Here is an 18,371-nt window from a genome sequence, read left to right as displayed (position 1 = left end):
AAAGACATTAATTTATTCCTATTTCTTCATGACCTTGAGATAATCCAAAATGTGAAATGCTATTTGATTACCAGCACAGAAAACTACTCTGTGTGTATGTATGCTTTTGCACATGTGTATAGACCTATAAAAATAGTAAATACAGTATAAGGTAAAATATACCCTGCAGATACAGTAATCTGTATCTATGTCTATACGCACATATACATATATAGTGCTTTGTCTGATGGTTGTCAACTGTCCATATCACATATTGAATTATGCCAGTTATAAGATAGCTATGTGTACTATATTATATATAGTATAGTCTCTATATCTAGACCTACTATGATTATATAATACATATTATAATGTATATAGACATGTATTAATGTATATAGTGTCAGTCACTCAGTCATGTCCGACTCTCTGCAACCCCATGGACTGTAGCCCACTAAGACTCCTCTGTCCATTGGATTTTCCAGGCAAGAATACTGGAATGCGCTGCCATGCCCTCCTCCTGATCTTCCTGATTCAGGTTTCGAACCCACGTCTCCTGTGTCTCCTGTACTGACAGACAGATTCTTTACCACTGTGCCACCTGGGAAGCATGCACACATTTTCTGGGTGGATAGAAGCATTTCCCACTAGAACCCAAACAACTGCCAACGTGACTAAAGCATTGAAAGAAATAACCACCAGGTTTGGACTCCCAGGATTCCCACAACACGATAATGGTCCAGCATTTGGGTCTCAAGTGACAAAGGGGATAATGAGATCCCATGTGACCAGGGCACACAGACCACATCAGGACACACTTTCGTACAGGCTGGAGACTTAGAGAGCTGCACTTTGAGGAAACATCTGCAGGTGACCACGTTTCTCTTGCTGATATGTGCGCCATGCATCCTGTGTTGTCTCAGGTCCTTTGTTTCCAAAAGTTAGACAAATGGGGGTCTCTCAGAGCTACAAACACGTAGGGTTGAAGCCTGGGAACAACCAAACACACGTAAGGTGGCTGGGGGGCGTTTCACTCCTCTCCCTGGGGTCAGAATGATGCCCACATCCCCAGGAAGTAGTCACAGATGCCAGCCCTGTGCCCTCAGTGTCCTTCAAGAATGAGGAGCCAGACAAAAGGCAGAGGAGACACACGCCACCAGCCTACCCCATGAACAGATCCCAGGAAACAAAAACAGAATCTGGGCAATAAAATCAAGACTACCCTTTCTCTTTCTCCTTTGGGCTTTGTCTAGTTTCATTTGCTCAGAGTGTGCTGTGTGCAGAGGCCTCACACCTGGCCCTTCAGACCAGAGTTCCTGGTGCCAAATGGTGGCACCAACACCTCAGCCCAGCTGTAGAGACACCATGATTCAAGACGTCAGTGGTGCTTCATGAGAACTGCCCCCAGCACGAGGTCCCTCCAAACCAGCCCTGCCCACAGCCAGGGTGGTTGGGGAGCGGGGAGTGTGTGCCCCAGAGCTTGAACTGGCACCTCTCCATTCTGTGATCAAAACCTAAAGCCTTCCTCTACTTCTCAATGGAATTTGGTCTTGTTCTATTGGCTCAAATGCTCCTAGTCAAAAGGACCCATTCAGGAGGGTAGGTAACCCTTCCACAACTGTTACATCTGCCTTTCTAGCATACATGTCAACAGGGTACAGGCTTTTTAGGATGCCTGCAGAAGCAGAATTTGATTGCTTTCCAAATATAAGAGCAGCTTGTGTTGAATTTTTTAAATGATTTAAATATTTTCTTGTATACAGTTTAAGCTGTCATTGTGATGAACCTAAATAGTATGATTAAATAAAAAGCCACATCTATGGTTTAAATTTCCAACTATAGTCTTCAAATGCATGCTGTCGCTCTTGAAGCTTTCTGACTACCATGAAGGGTCTCTACTGGTCCTTATGGCTTAGATCTTGGAAATGCTGCCTGAACTAGCAGATTCTTATACAATAATCCTAACAAAAAATCCAGTGAGGCCCATTTTGTAAAGAAAAAAAAAAGCACTGATTCAGTTAAGCAGTAAGATATCCCTGGAGGATTTCGTCTAACACCCTCAGAAATGGCTTCTATCTGTTCTACAATATAAATACTGTGTAGTTAGAACTTGTCACATCTTACATCAATAGCTGTGTCTGTGGACCACACAGTGCATTTCTTATACCAAGTTCAATACCTATAAGCTAGTACTTCTCCTTTATAATGTGCTAATAATTGCCCAAGTGTCTTCTATCATATACAGATTATAGGATAATTTGGACTTTACAAATAGAATCATTATGTATATTATGTTATGCTTATTTCAATCCACTTTGAATCTTGCAATTTGCATTTGCTTTATTTCCTTCTCTATAACCTAGTTTGAAATAGATAGCAAATTAGACCAGAGAAGGTACAGCCTATGGAATTGGCAACAGGCAGCCCATTTTTCTGCTGGGTTTAAGTTCCTCACTGTCACTCCCACTTCTCTTGTCCCTCTACCAGTCACTTCCTCTGTTGCATCAAACACCACCAACACAGGGCTGTTGGTCATAGCAGACACTTATTGAAGACTGTAACAAAAGATGGCAGAACAGCACATGATGAATGAGAATTTATCTTGAACATTAGACATCATGATCTTTAACCATCTTCTTGACAGAGAATTTATCATTGGTCATCTCTTCTTCTGTCACCATTCTAATTGCCCTCATTCAGCATCTCTCTGATTTCATGTTTATAACAGAACTGTATTGAACAGGTCTTTGCAAACACAATTGAATAACTACACTGAACTATATTGTCTCTGCCAATTTTATTTCGTACTATATTCTCCCTCCAGTCAACATACAGGAATAAACATTTTTTAAATGAAATTAAATGTTTTGTCTGTGTAATTCATTTACTTCATAGTTTCAATTCAGGAATACAAATATGAAAGGATTATATTTTCTCCAATAACTCCTTCCCTAATTCTTCCGTGTTACATCCCTATTTCAATTTCCTTAGTACACGATACCTAGAGTCTGGACCAACTTTAACTGTTAAAACTTGATTGTCAGATCACCATCTTATATTGCTCCCTGGCCAAGCCAACCACACTTGTGGCTTGTGGCTTGAGGGTTTTCTCCTCTTCCCACACTTCCTTCCCCAGGCTCTGCCACCTAAGCAAGGGGTAGGATGGAGCCGTGGAACACATCTGAGTGAGACTGAAGCTGGAGGGAGGGTAGAGGTAATCTTGCTCTCACTCCTCTCTGATCTCCCTGAGGGTCTGTGGATGTGATGGTGTCCACAATTATCCACTTTGCTCACATGCATCAACAAAACCAGCATGCCTTTCTTATTAATCTGAAATCATTTCAATCTATGGGAGTTAGGTCACTGTTTGCCAAAGTTAAAGCATTGAGAGTAGGCTATGACTGCTAAATGTCAGTGAAAGCATTGCTATGCTCCAAAGAAAACAGCTTTCATAATGTTCAGTGCAATATGTTGCTGTGGCTTTTGAAAGGAAATGCAAATGTACAAGTGGGATTCTTGATGGAGCAAGCATATGTATCATAAGGTCATTCTAGAATAACAGTATGTAGAACAAATAGTACACCCGTAAACGTCATTAAGACTGTCAATTACCCTGCAGTGAGGTTAATTCTTGTATTTAATGGATACGCCCTTACTGTTACAGCAATAGTTGAGAAACGTCAATGAAGAGGTAATGGGACATGAAGAATTTTAGTGACATTTGCAATGTTTCAAAAGACTATAAAAGGGAACCACTAAGTACGTTGATGGGCGTGTCACACTGTTTTACTTAACACAATGGCAATGTACGACTTCAAGCAGTTTGATACAATAGTTAAGAATATATCATGAAATTAAATGGTCACTGATGAATATTTAGCCAAAGGGCCTTGCAGGAACAGAGTTTATAATACAATTATGCAGCACTACCTTCTGAAATATTATAGAGGAAAAAAAAAGAGTTATTGAATTGCCATACGAACTTGCCTCTGTAACTCATTTGACAAGAATCACATACTTAATGGCAGAGCTAAAACATTTCTCTTTACACAGAGGAAGTTCACTGCACATTTGATTTGTAGTTTGACTGGTGTGTCAGTCTTAGGACATCCACCAGAGACTAGATCTCCTATGCTGAAGGAGAAAGGCTGAGAATGAGGATAAACAGAATGATGGGGAAACCAAATGAACTATGTAGGGAAAGATGGAAAAAGGAATTGGCTGAAGCCTAAACAGCCAGCTTGAACCATAAAGTAACCTGGAACAGACAAGTCATTCATTTGGATAATAAAACAAAGACAGGAGGAGGGCCTGGGACTTTCTGACTTTAAGGAGCTGTGACATCACATCTAGACTGTCTTATTAATGGATTTCTTGTACACAAGAGACTATCCTGAAAGCCACGGTTTTAGGGCTTTTCCGTGATACACAAGACAACCTACTATGAACCAATTCATCCACATTTTAATTTAGAACTCATGAGCATGGCAATTGGGAACATAAAAATACACCAGGTAGTCAGCTTCTGTTCTCAAAAAGTTTTCTACATAATGAGAAACATAAACAATTTAATAAATAATGATCCAATGTGAAAGTATTATAAGGGACTTCTCTTAGAATTCCGGCTACATAAAGCAAGAGTGTTAAACCCAAGGATGAACAATGGTCTCCAGAGGAAAACATAATAGGTTTATAAGTTTAAGAACTTATAAACTTACAATTTTAAGACCTAGAGGGAGTGGGATGGGAGGGGAAGGGAGGCTCAAAAAGAAGGTATGTATATATACCTGCGCCTGTGTGTGCTGAATCACTTTAGTTGTGTATGACTCTTTACATCCCTATGGACTGTAACCCACCAAGCCCCTCTGGCCAGGGGATTCTCCAGGCAAGAATACTGGAGTGGGCTGCCATGCCCTCCTCCTGGGGACCGTCCTGACCCAGGGATTGAACCTGCACTGTGTCTCCTGCATTGGCAGGCCAGGTTCTTTACCACTGGTGCCACCTGGGAAGCCCTATACATATATACAGTTAAGACTGGTTCAAGTTGTACAACAGAAACCAACACAGCGTTGTGATTACCCCCAATAAAGAAAAAAAGAACTGTGTTTAAGAACCAAGAGGATATAGCCTTAATATTTCCTATTTAATGTTGATATTCACATATGAGGGTGTTTATGACAAACCACAGTTAAGAAAAGCAATGTTTTTCCTATCTCCTGTGATGAATTTGTATTGATTTGCCCATTTCCATCCCACACTCTTTTCCCAGATTCTTTTACCTATAGTTATACTTGTGATTGCATGTGATCATGAATCAGAATGTGAATCACTGTCCTTAAAAGGTGATCTTGAAGAGAAATGCTCTAAATAAAACTGAGCTATATAGACCAGAGCAACTGTGACAAGCCTTCTTGATGGAGATCCTTCTAAGGTACCTTGAAGTTAATCTTCCTGAGCAAATATAGATAAATGTGTTTCTCAAATATAAGACACTTTTATGATCCATGTGTATTATTTAACTCAGAGCCAGCACTGACTCAAAAACATGCTTCAAGGAATGGTACATATGCTTCTGGAAAAAATCCCCTTAAAAAAGTATACTGCTAGGAAAAAAAAAAAATGGTGCTAAGAAGTCTCCGAAGAAAAAAACTACATTCCTAAACAGACTTTAGGAACAAAATTCTATTTGTTTGAGCTGTTTAAGATGATTTAGCCCTGTTCCCAGAACAATGTGCCGTGGTGTAATAGCATCATTTCTTAATGGGGCATCTCATGTTTTATCTTGTACAAATAATTAATCATTTAATTGTTGTCCAATAATTACACAATTAACAGAGAAAAGCTCTGTGTTTGAAACATTAGAGGGCATTGTGAGTCTGAGAACAGTCTGCTCTACGTCCTAGCAGCATGGGAGAGCAAAAGCCTGGGTAGCGACTTGTGCTTCAACATTAACTGAGATACTGCGGCAGGACGTGCACTTATTTTTCCTGCTTATGGTTTTAATTTTACATTTGAAGACAATAGAAACAATCAGGTGGCAAATTCTATCTCAGTATAAAAGGCAGAATTCCAGGTCCCCAAAATCAATGACTGTCAATCAGAACGTAGACACTGGGTGATCTGATGAATAATTTAAGACTGATTTGTTAACTGCAGAAGTGAAGTTAGCTGTGCAGGGAGACACATTGTCAATTGCCAGCAATTTACCATGTTTTTGAAAACCACAGGCAGCAATTTACAGAAAAGATTAGTCCAGTTACTGTACACGCGTGACATTTTCTTGATTTAAGATGTCAGTCTAGAAAGCTGTTCACTGACAACTGGAGTTTTGGAATGAGATTATAAAGTTTATGAAGAATTGCTTTTACCTGAGAGCGTTTGTATTTCTGCCCTGGGGGACCCCTGAATGCACACCTCCTGCTGGGATTAAACGTGCATATGCAAATGAGCACTGTCAGAAAGGGTGATGCACCTGCCCTGGGACCATTAAGCATCTTTGCATCACTCAGTGCTCTAGTGCACTTGTCCCTGAGACAGCATGGTGATGGGCTTTGTTTCTTTGAGCTGATACTGTTTTGAAGAAAACAATACAAATGCACTTTGTGTAGCTTAAGCCATTTCAATAGATATAATTTATCCTGCACCAGAATTCTTATTTTTAAAAGTTGCTTTTCAAAAGAATATGGTATGAGCAAAATAGAAAATTCCTCCCTGGATACCACAACAATAATCACTGTAGGCAAGATCCACCAATGAACAATAAAATTAATGGGAAAGCTTTAAGGAGAAACAGGTTATCTGCATTGGAGAAGGCAATGGCACCCCACTCCAGTACTCTTGCCTGGAAAATCCCATGGACAGAGGAGCCTGGTAGACTGCAGTCCATGGGGTCGCTAAGAGTCGGACACGACTGAGTGACTTCACTTTCACTTTTCACTTTCATGCATTGGAGAAGGAAATGGCAACCCACTCCAGTGTTCTTGCCTGGAGAATCCCAGGGACGGGGGAGCCTGGTGGGCTGCCGTCTATGGGGTCACACAGAGTCAGACACGACTGAAGTGATTAGCATAGCATAGCATAGGTTATCTGCATAGCTTCAGAGTGTTTACCTCCAAACACTTGCTTGGGTCTTAACCTATATTTTTTATGTTGCCTTCACTAAAGGAGGGGCTTCCCTGGTGGCTCAGATGGTAAAGAATCTGCCTGCAACACAGGAGACCCAGGTTCAATCCCTGCATTGGGAAGAGCGCCTGGAGGAGGAAATGGCAACCCACTCCAGTGTTCTTGACTAGAGAACTCCATGGACAGAGGAGCCTGGTGGGCTACAGTCCATAGAGTCACAAAGAGTCGGAAATGACGACTAAGCCAGTAACATTTTCACTTTTATTTTTTCCACTGAAGGAGGTGAACCTTAATTTTCCTTCCTTTTAGTATGAACTACATTTAGTGACTTTCCACCAAAAAACAGAATATGAAAAGGGAAAAATGGAAACTTTCCTATGGAGAAACCCTATCAGACAGAACCCTACCCAAACGACCCAGGTTAGTGTCATCAAAGACAAGCCATGTTGGTATCATGGGGCTCCTGATATGGAGTAATGATTCTTCACTTCTGTGACATCCTTCCCCCAGATTCATAATCCTAGTCTAATAATGAGGCCAATGGAGTTCTGCCAAGAGAGCACACTGGTCATAGCAAACACCGTCTTCCAACAACACAAGAGAAGACTCTACACATGGATGTCACCAGATGGTCAACGCCAAAACCAGATCAATTATATTCTTTGCAGCCAAAGATGGAGAAGCTCTATATAGTCAGCAAAAACAAGACCGGGAGCTGACTGTGGCTCAGATCATGAACTCCTTATTGCCAAAGTCAGACTTAAATTGAAGAAAGTAGGGAAAACCACTAGACCATTCAAGTGACCTAAATCAAATCCCTAATGATTATACAGTAGAACTGAGAAATAGATTTAAGGGACTATATCTGATAGACAGAGTTCCTGATGAACTATGGACGGAGGTTCGTGATATTGTACAGGAGACAGGGAGCACCCCATCCACAAGAAAAAGAAATGCAAAAAAGAAAAATGGCTGTCTGAGAAGGTCTTACAAATAGCTGTGAAAAGAAGAGAAGTAAAAAGCAAAGGAGAAAAGGAAAGATATAAGCATCTGAATGCAGAGTTCCAAAGAATAGCAAGGAGAGATAAAAAAGCCTTCTTCAGCGATCAGTGCAAAGAAATAGAGGAAAACAATATAATGGGAAAGACTAGAGATCTCTTGAAGAGTATTAGAGATACCAAGGGAACATTTCATGCAAAGATGGGCTCAATAAAGGACAGAAATGGTATGGACCTAACAGAAGCAGAAGATATTAAGAAGAGGTGGCAAGAATACACAGAAGAACTGTATAAAAAGGATCTTCATGACTCAGATAATCACGATGGTGTGATCACTCACACTCACCTAGAGCCAGATTCCTGGAATGTGAAGTCAAGTGGGCCTTAGGAAGCATCACTATGAACAAAGCTAGTGGAGGTGATGGAATTCCAGTTGAGCTATTTCAAATCCTGGAAGATGATGATGTGAAAGTGCTGCATTCAATATGCCAGCAAATTTGAAAAACTCAGCAGTGGCCACAGAACTGGAAAAGGTCAGTTTTCATTCCAATCCCAAAGAAAGGCAATGCCAAAAAATGCTCAAACTACCACACAATTGCACTCATTTCACATGCTAGTAAAGTAATGCTAAAAATTCTCCAAGCCAGGCTTCAGCAATGTGTGAATTGTGAACTTCCTGATGTTCAAGCTGGTTTTAGAAAAGGCAGAGGAACCAGAAATCAAATTGCCAACATCCGCTGAATCATGGAAAAAGCAAGAGAGTTCCAGAAAAACATCTATTTCTGCTTTATTGACTATGCCAAAGCCTTTGACTGTGTGGATCACAATAAACTGTGAAAAATTCTGAAGGAGATGGGAATACCAGACCACCTGACCTGCCTCTTGAGAAACCTGTATGCAGGTCAGGAAGCAACAGTTAGAACTGGACATGGAACAACAGACTGGTCCAAATAGGAAAAGGAGTACTTCAAGGCTGTATATTGTCACCCTGCTTATTTAACTTATATGCAGAGTACATCATGAGAAATGCTAGGCTGGAGGAAGCATAGGCTGGAATCAAGATTGCAAGGAGAAATATCAATAACCTCAGATACACAGATAACACCACCCTTATGGCAGAAAGTGAAGAAGGACTAAAGAACCTCTTGATGAAAGTGAAAGAGGAGAATGAAAATGTTGGCTTAAAGCTCAACACTCAGAAAAATAAGATCATGGCATCTGGTCCCATCACTTCATGGGAAATAGATGGGGAAACAATGGAAACAGTGCCAGACTTTATTTTTCTGGGCTCCAAAATCACTGCAGATGGTGATTGCAGCCATGAAATTAAAAGACGCTTACTCCTTGGAAGGAAAGTTATGACCAACCTAGACAGCATATTCAAAAGCAGAGACATTACTTTGCCAACAAAGGTCTGTCTGGTCAAGGCTATGGCTTTTCCAGTGGTCATGTATGGATGTGAGAGTTGGACTGTGAAGAAGGCTGAGTGCCGAAGACTTGATGCTTTTGAACTGTGGTGTTGGAGAAGACTCTTGAGAGTCCCTTGGACTGCAAGGAGATCCAACCAGTCCATTCTGAAGGAGATCAATCCTGGGTGTTCATGTTAGGACTGATGTTGAAGCTGAAACTCCAATACTTTGGCCACCTGATGGGAAATGCTGACTCATTTGAAAAGACCCTGATGCTGGGAAAGATTGAGGGCAGAAGGAGAAGGGGATTACAGAGGGTGAGATGGTTGGATGGCATCACCGACTCAGTTGACATGGGTTTGGGTAGACTCCAGCAGTTGGTGATGGACTGGGAGGCCTGGTGTGCTATGGTTTATGGGGTCGCAAAGAGTCAGATATGACTGAGTGACTGAACTAACCTGAATTATGAGGAAACATCAGAAAAACCCAATGAAGGACATTCTACAAAATACTTCATGTTTTGAAAAGATGCTCAACATCACTTATTATCAGAGAAATGCAAATCAAAAACACAATGAGGTACCATTTCACACCAGTCAGAATGGCTGTGATCCAAAAGTCTATAAGCAATAAATGCTGGAGAGGGTGTGGCGAAAAGGGAACCCTCTTACACTGTTGGTTGGAATGCAAACTAGTACAGCCACTATGGAGAACAGTGTGGATGTTCCTTAAAAAACTGGAAATAGAACTGCCATATGACCCAGCAATCCCACTGCTGGGCATACACACTGAGGAAACCAGAATTGAAAGAGACACATGTACCCCAGTGTTCATCACAGCACTGTTTATAATAGCCAGGACATGGAAGCAACCTAGATGTCCATCAGCAGACGAATGGGTAAGAAAGCTGTGGTACATATACACAATGGAGTATTACTCAGCCATTAAAAAGAATACATTTGAATCAGTTCTAATGAGGTGGATGAAACTGGAGCCTATTATACAGAGTGAAGAAAGCAAGAAAGAAAAACACCAATACAGTATACTAACACATATATATGGAATTTAGAAAGATGGTAACAATAACCCTGTATGCATGACAGCAAAAGAGACATAAATGTATAGAACAGTCTTTTGAACTCTGTGGGAGAGGGCGAGGGTGGGGTGATTTGGGAGAATGGCATTGAAACACGTATAATGTCATATGTGAAACGAATCGCCAGTCCAGGTTTGATGCATGATTCAGGATGCTCAGGGCTGGTGCACTGGGATGACCCAGAGGGATGGTACGGGGAAGGAAAAAGGAGGGGGTTTCAGGATGGGGGACACGTGTACACCCGTGGCAGATTCATGTTGATGTATGGCAAAACCAATACAATATTGTAAAGTAATTAGCCTCCAATTAACATAAATAAATTTATATTAAAAAATACTTCATGTTTTTCAAAAGTCTCTATGGCAGGTTCATAAAATATCAGGTAAAGATTTTAAAACTGTTACTAAATAAAATGCAATACCCTAGGTTGGATCCTGGAATACACAAAAAGATTAAAACAGATATTAGTGGGAAAATTGTTGAAACACATTCTAAGTTTATTCTCCAGGCTTATAGTAAGTTATTAAATTCTTCAGTATTTCCCAGGAAGTTTAAACCTGTAAACTAGGGTTCTTATTATAATTTCTATACTGAAACTGCATATGCCAACTGTCATTATTTAAAATACCAGTTGAAGTTTTGTTTTCTATGTGAGAAACAAGTCAGTCAATATGTTCTTCTTGTTTAGCAAGGAACTATATCTGAACATTTATACTTACAGATTCTTCTGTCTTACACTCCTTACTATTCAAATCTGATACTTTGCTTCCTCTAAATTTTTTCTCAAAAGGGGAAAGAAGGAAGATTGTTTTAAAAAATTACTTTTTTATCTTTGACCTTGATTTTCAAGAGTTAAATGTAAAATGGTAGATGTGATGATTAAAGTTAACCACTGAAGTGGTTTGTGATTAGAAACTATTATTCAACAATCATCCTGAGTCTACTCAGGGTTTTTATTTAATTTGTGATTTCAAAAGACACAATTCTTTGTTTCAACAAATCATCAGAGATGACATTACACTGTACAAGATGAATTACACACCCAGGTAAGTGGACAGGCAAGATGCATATGAATTGGCTGATGATATTTTATTTACTTTTAAAACACTATTTTGAAGATGGACAAATTCAACTCTGAGGTTCTTCATCAGCTGGTCTTTCAGATAATGCTCCTTTTCTCGGACACAATACTCTTTATCTTAAAAACAAGCCATAATATAAACTTTTTAAATGTACATTTGTTTTATAGTCTTTGCATTTATATACATGTTTGTGCATATGTGTACAGTTTAATATATTACTAGCATTTTTAATGAAATTCCTATTACTGATGAACTAGCGTCCCCCCATAGCCTCAGCATTGTGAAGTGCTGCGTCAAGGCCTACAATGACACTCGGCTTCCTTACGAGTACAGCAAAGTTTTAAAGCCCTTTGTTCTCTTCAGTTCTGCAAGTTTGAAAATATATTCTATTAGATTGAAGCAGAGTTTGAAGAGCAAAGCGTGCACGAATACAATTTTGGTGCAAAGTTCTTAATTAGGAGATAGGATTTAAATGGCCCTGAAGGATTTTGACAGAGAGAATAAATTCATGCCCTTATTGGAATGGAAATTCTACTCAAATTTAATTAAAACATGTCCCCGTCAGTTTTTTTCCTATCCGAGGGGAAATGTCCCATTTCTATCTCATCCTTCAATGGGAAGCCAAGGACCTGAGCAGAGTCGCCCTCGGCCACAGGAGGGATCAAGGTGGCTCCTGAAGGATTCTCAGATGATTCATACCAAGGACGCCAAGTTTAGGGCAGGAGCGGGAATCGGCAACCTGTCCCTGCTAATTCCAAATTCTCACTCTATCTTCTAATAGCTGGATGTCTGAGCAAGTTACCTAACTTCCCTGGACTTCTGTTTCTGCATCTGTAAAAATTAGTTCAAACCTCTCAGGACTGCAGTGGACACTCCTTGAAGGATAAAGTTTATTATGTAACACATCTTTGTTGTTCTTATTTTATAATATTTGAGAAATTAAAAATAAAGTCATTTCTGAGGATATGCATCCCTACTCATCTTATTCTCCATGTAATTGCCTCGTCAATGATGCCTTCTATGTTTCTACTACCAATTTCATTTCTCATCGTTTCAGAGAAATGAACTTCCCAATCAATGCTAGACTTCTATTTTGAAAACCTTACATTTTTGGATGGAGTTTCCGAGTGTGAAAAAGTCAAATTACATCTGTAGTCCTGACTTTTCCCTGAATTTCCATGTTTCTTGCAATGAGAAGAATAAGAGCGCCTGAATTCCTTGTCATCAATGCAAACTAAGTAGGCAACTGCATCATCTCTAGCTTTGCTATTTTCCGTCCGCCTTCTGCCTTTAGACAATTTGAACGAGCTGTGAGTTCTTTGGGAACAGGGACTGCTGCTTGCATCTCTGTTCATACAACCTGAGCAGAGTGGTAGGTGGTCAATAAATCGTTGTCAAGTAAGGGAGTGAATGAACAATTGAAGAATGAAGAGCTTTTCTAGTTGAAAAGGATAAGGACAACGGAAACAGACGGGAAACAAAACTAATAATAAAACGTATTACCAATCGTTCCCTCTTTAGCTAAAAATATTGTTTGGGGCTGGGGAATTGTGATGGAGAATGCCAAGTTTTCAATTCTGTTAATAATTAACTTACCTCTAGTACCCATTTCTCAATCTGTGAAATAGTTATTCTTCAAATATTTTATATCATCACAAGGGCTTCTTGAGATAACCTCAAGAAGTAGAAATAAAGGGTTTACCTATTTCAAAAATTTCAGACTCAAATAAGCTAGCAAAACAGGATGCAGAATAGAGCTTTGTATCTGTCTTATGGTGCCGTGGCCTCTTTTGTTCCTATTCACCTTCAAAATTGCCAGCTGAGACATTTAAATACTAAATACTATTTAAATACTGACGCAGTTCTAGAAGATAACATGCTTAGACAGTAAAAAGTCCTTGTTGAGTATATAGTGTTTGCTCCAGACCTAGAACTAAAACATGAAAGTCCCTGTCTAGATAGACCTTGTCCCACCCACAGCCCACCACTGTATACCATGCTGAAGATGAATTTATGTATTTCTAATATTTATAGTTTAAAGCAATTATATAATATCTATATAGTGCTGAATCATTTCCAACATACTTCAGTTCAGTTCAGTTCAGTCGCTCAGTTGTGTCTGACTCTTTGCGACCCCATGAATTGCAGCACGTCAGGCCCGCCTGTCCATCACCAACTCCTGGAGTTCACCCAAACTCATGTCCATCCAGTCGGTGATACCATCCAGCCATCTCATTCTCTGTCGTTCCCTTCTCCTCCTGCCCCCAACCCCTCCCAGCATCAGAGTCTTTTCCAATGAGTCAACTCTTCACATGAGGTGGCCAAAGTACTGGAGTTTCAGCTTTAGCATCATTCCTTCCAAAGAACACCCAGAACTGATCTCCTTTAGAATGGACTGGTTGGATGTCCTTGCAGTCCAAGGGACTCTCAAGAGTCTTCTCCAACACCACAGTTCAAAAGCATCAATTCTTTGGCTGAAGATGAATTTATGTATTTCTAATATTTATAGTTTAAAGCAATTATATAATATCTATATAGCACTGAATCATTTCCAACATATTTAGACTTTAGTAATCTTTATTTTTTGAAAAAATACATTTAAATATTCTCACATCTTACGAACTTGCAATTCATTTTATAACCTTACAAATCACCATCATTAATTTCTACTCAAGAGATGATAAATTTCAAGTTCAGCAACACATAAAATGGAAACAATGCATGTGCCCACAACACAGCAAAGAGGCACAAAACCAAGATCAACAAGTACAATGACAGCTAAAAACGTTTCGAAAAGGGCAAGAGTATATGAAACCTACTCCATTTCAATTATGAAATTAAAAGCCCAGAGGACCATGATCAAACACAGTGATGATCATTAACACCAAGAGACAGGGGTCCAGAAGAATGCAGTGTATCTCCTGAGGATGTTTGTGTCTGGTCTATGTGAGTGACAGCCCCCTGGCTTGCAGGCACTCCACCCCAAGTGCTTCAATCACTCACATGCTGTAAAACTCATTCTTAAAAACTTCTTAAGAGGATCCATTTCCCCTGTATTATTGTCAAATCCACATTCAAAACAGAAAGCAAAAAAACTTTGAAATATGTAATGGCAATTGCATTCACATCTCAGGGGTGTTATTTCTTAGAACGAGTAGTAATATGCTCTACCTTGCCATCTTCAAAGTGTTTAAAATGCCATCTCCTGTCTTTCTGAAGGAGACATTCTAAAATAATCTAAAAAAGAAAGTCTATCCCCATAAGTTTTCTAAAATTCTGGGCACTCGCTATCAGAAAAAATTACTTTAAATGAGGTTGTTGTATTGATATTGCTCTTGGTTTTTAGGCATATTTAAGTCATTATTGTGTGTCAGTCACCATACTAGGCTTGGGGAAAAGTGGCCCCACTCCTATACACGAAGGAGGAGGACAATTAACCCCTCTGATTAAGAGCTCTAGTAAAGGTGGCAATGGTGACCATAACAAGGATCCTTCTTAACTGGGGTTAAAGGAGATCCAGGAGGGCTTCCTGGATGAAGTGACATCTAGCTTAAGATCAGAAGGATGAGAAATCAACAAAATGAAGAGGAAAGAGAAGACCATTTCAAGCAGAGAAAACAACTTATGGTAGGACTTAGAGGTAAGAAAGATCATGGGACTGTTTGAGTGTTTTGTTTTGTTGTTTTATTGAGCCATGCGGCAGATAGGATCAGAATTTCCCAACTAGTGATGGAATCTGTACCCACTGCTGTGAAAGCTCAAAGTCTTAACCCCTCGACTGCCAGGGAAGTCTCTCTGGCCCAAGATCTGCTTCTCCTTCCTCCTCCCTGTTAGTATCTGTGATTTCACCTTTCAGGTTTGGGTGTTGTTAACACCTCAACTGCTGCTGGATTCCTTGTGCTGATGGGAACATCTGTGGTTCTGTAAACCCCGCTACACCCTGGTAATTATTTCCTTTGTAAATTAAAAGTTTCCTTAAAATATTCTAACCTGTGGGTGCCATCTCTTTCCCCTTAGGGTCGATCCTGACTGATCCAAATGTCGAACTTTTATATCCTAATGTTTAAAAAGGAACTTAGACTCACAGACATAGAAAAACAGACTTGTGGTTACTAAGGGGTAAGGCAAATATTTTTTTTAACAAAAGGAACTTAAAGCACAACATTCTCATTAAAGAGGTTAGCTTGTTATATTGTTTTGTGGAGTTTTTGCTTTGTATTTTTTTTTTCTATCTTGCCTAGAAAATCCCATGGACAGAGGATCCTGAAGGACTACAGTCCATGGAGTCACAAAGAATGGATGTATGATCCCCTGGAGAAGGGAAAGGCTACCCAATCCAGTATTCTGGCCTGGAGAATTCCATGGACTGCATAGGTTATGGGGTCGCAAAGAGTTGGACATGACTGAGCGACTTTCACTTTCACTTTGGTGACTAAAAAGGAAAAAAAAAAGCATTTTTACTTATTTTTAAAATTTATTTTATTCAAATATAGTTGATTTACAATGTTGTATTTATTTCTGCTTACAGCACAGTGACTCAGTTATACATTATATGTGTATATATATATATATAATGTTTATTTTTTTCATATTCTTTTCCATTATGGTTTATGTGTTGTTTTGTTTGTAAGGCAGTATTTGAGACAGCCAAATCCTTCAAAATGGCAGACCTAGACCCTGGTGGTTCAGATGGTAAAGAGTCAGGCTACAGTGCGGGAGACCTGGGTTTGATCCCTGGTTCGGGGAGATCCCCTGGAGAAAGAATGCAACTCGCTACAGTGTTCTTGCCTGGAAAATCTCATGGATGGAGGAGCCTGGCAGGCTGCAGTCTATGGGGTTACAAACAGTTGGACACAACTGAGCAACTTCACTTTAGACAACTGGAAACTATACATTGTTTATCTGCCATTCTATTTGTCTGAATATCATCCATCCATCCCAAAGTTATGTTTGAGATTTCTAGGGCTCTTTGTAAAGTTAAGTGAATCAGATGTTTCACTCATAAAGTCAATGGAAAGGAAAACCATAGGGCAATTATCTTTCATTACTGTTGAAAACTAAGTAATGGCTGCACACTGATTTTAAATATCAATTCACCTTTTATTCTGAATAGCTTTTGTTACATTTTTTTCCCCAACGTACTTCCTGAGAAATTAATATGTATCTGTAAGGGCATTGTTCTACATCATTCATACCACCTAGCATGCCGCGAGGTAAAGAGCAAGTGATTAATAACTGCTGGCTGATTAATCTGTTCACATAATTAATTGTTTGTGCAATTGACAGTTCTATAGTTATGTATGCAGGCAGGTCATATTTACCTTTATTAACTCTGAAAAATGTGACCTTTTTGCATTGCCTCATTAGATAGATTAAAATAACACTCAGTGAGGGACTATGTGGTAAATACCACTTATAGGAAAGGTCTTTCTTCACCCTTTTCCCACCCCCCATAATCAATTCACGCATTTAAATATCTGAAGACTTAGAAATGATTTTCTGAGACTTAATCCAAAAATATCAGTTTAGATAGGAATGAAAGGTTGCTGGTGCAAGCTATGTGCTATGCCGAGATTTGTGTCCTCTGGAGGAGAGGGATTCGATCCGGGGATCAGAAACGAGGCCTGACCACTTGGAGCTTTTGTGTAGCAAAGTTTTATTAAAGTATAATAGAGACAGTGGAAGCTTCTGACACAGACATCAGAAGGGGACAGAAAGAGTGCCTGCTTGCTAGTCTTTAGCAAGGCATTTTATGTCTGTTAGCAAGCTGCTACTCAGATAAGAGAGCCACCTCAAGGCTAAGAAAGTTTCCCCAAGCCCCTCTCCCGAAGTCTGTATTTTTGAGACAGGATGGCACCAGGTGTGTCATCCCTTGGCCATGAAACAATTGACATGAACACTGGTTTGTTAAGCCGTTATCAGCCCAAGGTTTGAGGAAAGAAACAGAGTTAGTCTTAGGTAGAATCATTTTGAAGAAAGGCAGATTCCAAAGCAAATACACTTTCATTAACATAGCTTAAGAAAACATTTCCATAAGAAAAACGGTATTGGTTAGCTCAAGGCAGAAGCAGGTGTAGCCAACACAGAATTAAAAGAAGGGCCTTTTGATTTTGTGTAGAAAAGGAAAAAACATCTGCCACTTGCAGTTTATTTCCGCCTGCCACTTGGGGACCTCTGGCCTTCCTACCTGTTACCCTCTCAGGAGATATGTTTCAAACTAAAAAGTCCTTATTAAGCTGACAAGAGTTTTTCTGAACATACAACTGTAAAGTTAATTTATGTGTTTCTAATCTTTATTTAAAATCATTGTAATATCCATTCTTTTGTTGTTGTTGTTCAATCTGCTAATTTTGGGGAAAGTTTTTAATGCAACAAAACCTAAATGAGGTATTCCACCTCTAACTGGCATATAGGAACATGGGAAAGACCCTCACTCCTAAAAATACAACCACAAGTCACTAGGCAAACAATCTATACAGTAGAACCTTGTTGTGTAGCCATCCTGTACATAATAGTTCACATCTGCTAATCTCAAACTCCCAGTCCTCCCCGCCCCCAACCTCCTCCCTTTGGAAACCACAAATCTGTTCTCTCACTTTTGTAGATAGACTCATTTGTGCCATAGTTTAGATTGCACATATAGGTCATATCATTTGGTATTTGTCTTTCTGACTTACTTCACTTA

General features: G+C 39.6%; 1 pseudogene; it reads left to right on the top strand.

Annotated features, from left to right (window-relative positions):
- The window catches only part of LOC133260172 (glycoprotein-N-acetylgalactosamine 3-beta-galactosyltransferase 1-like), an 80,205-nt pseudogene that overhangs the window by 60,656 nt on the left and 1,178 nt on the right, over positions 1 to 18,371 (top strand).

This window comes from Bos javanicus, chromosome 14 (genome assembly GCF_032452875.1).
Source record: "Bos javanicus breed banteng chromosome 14, ARS-OSU_banteng_1.0, whole genome shotgun sequence".
Taxonomy (NCBI): domain Eukaryota; kingdom Metazoa; phylum Chordata; class Mammalia; order Artiodactyla; family Bovidae; genus Bos; species Bos javanicus.
The sequence above is the reverse complement of the archived record's forward strand: the minus strand, read 5'-3'. Positions and strand labels throughout refer to the sequence as shown.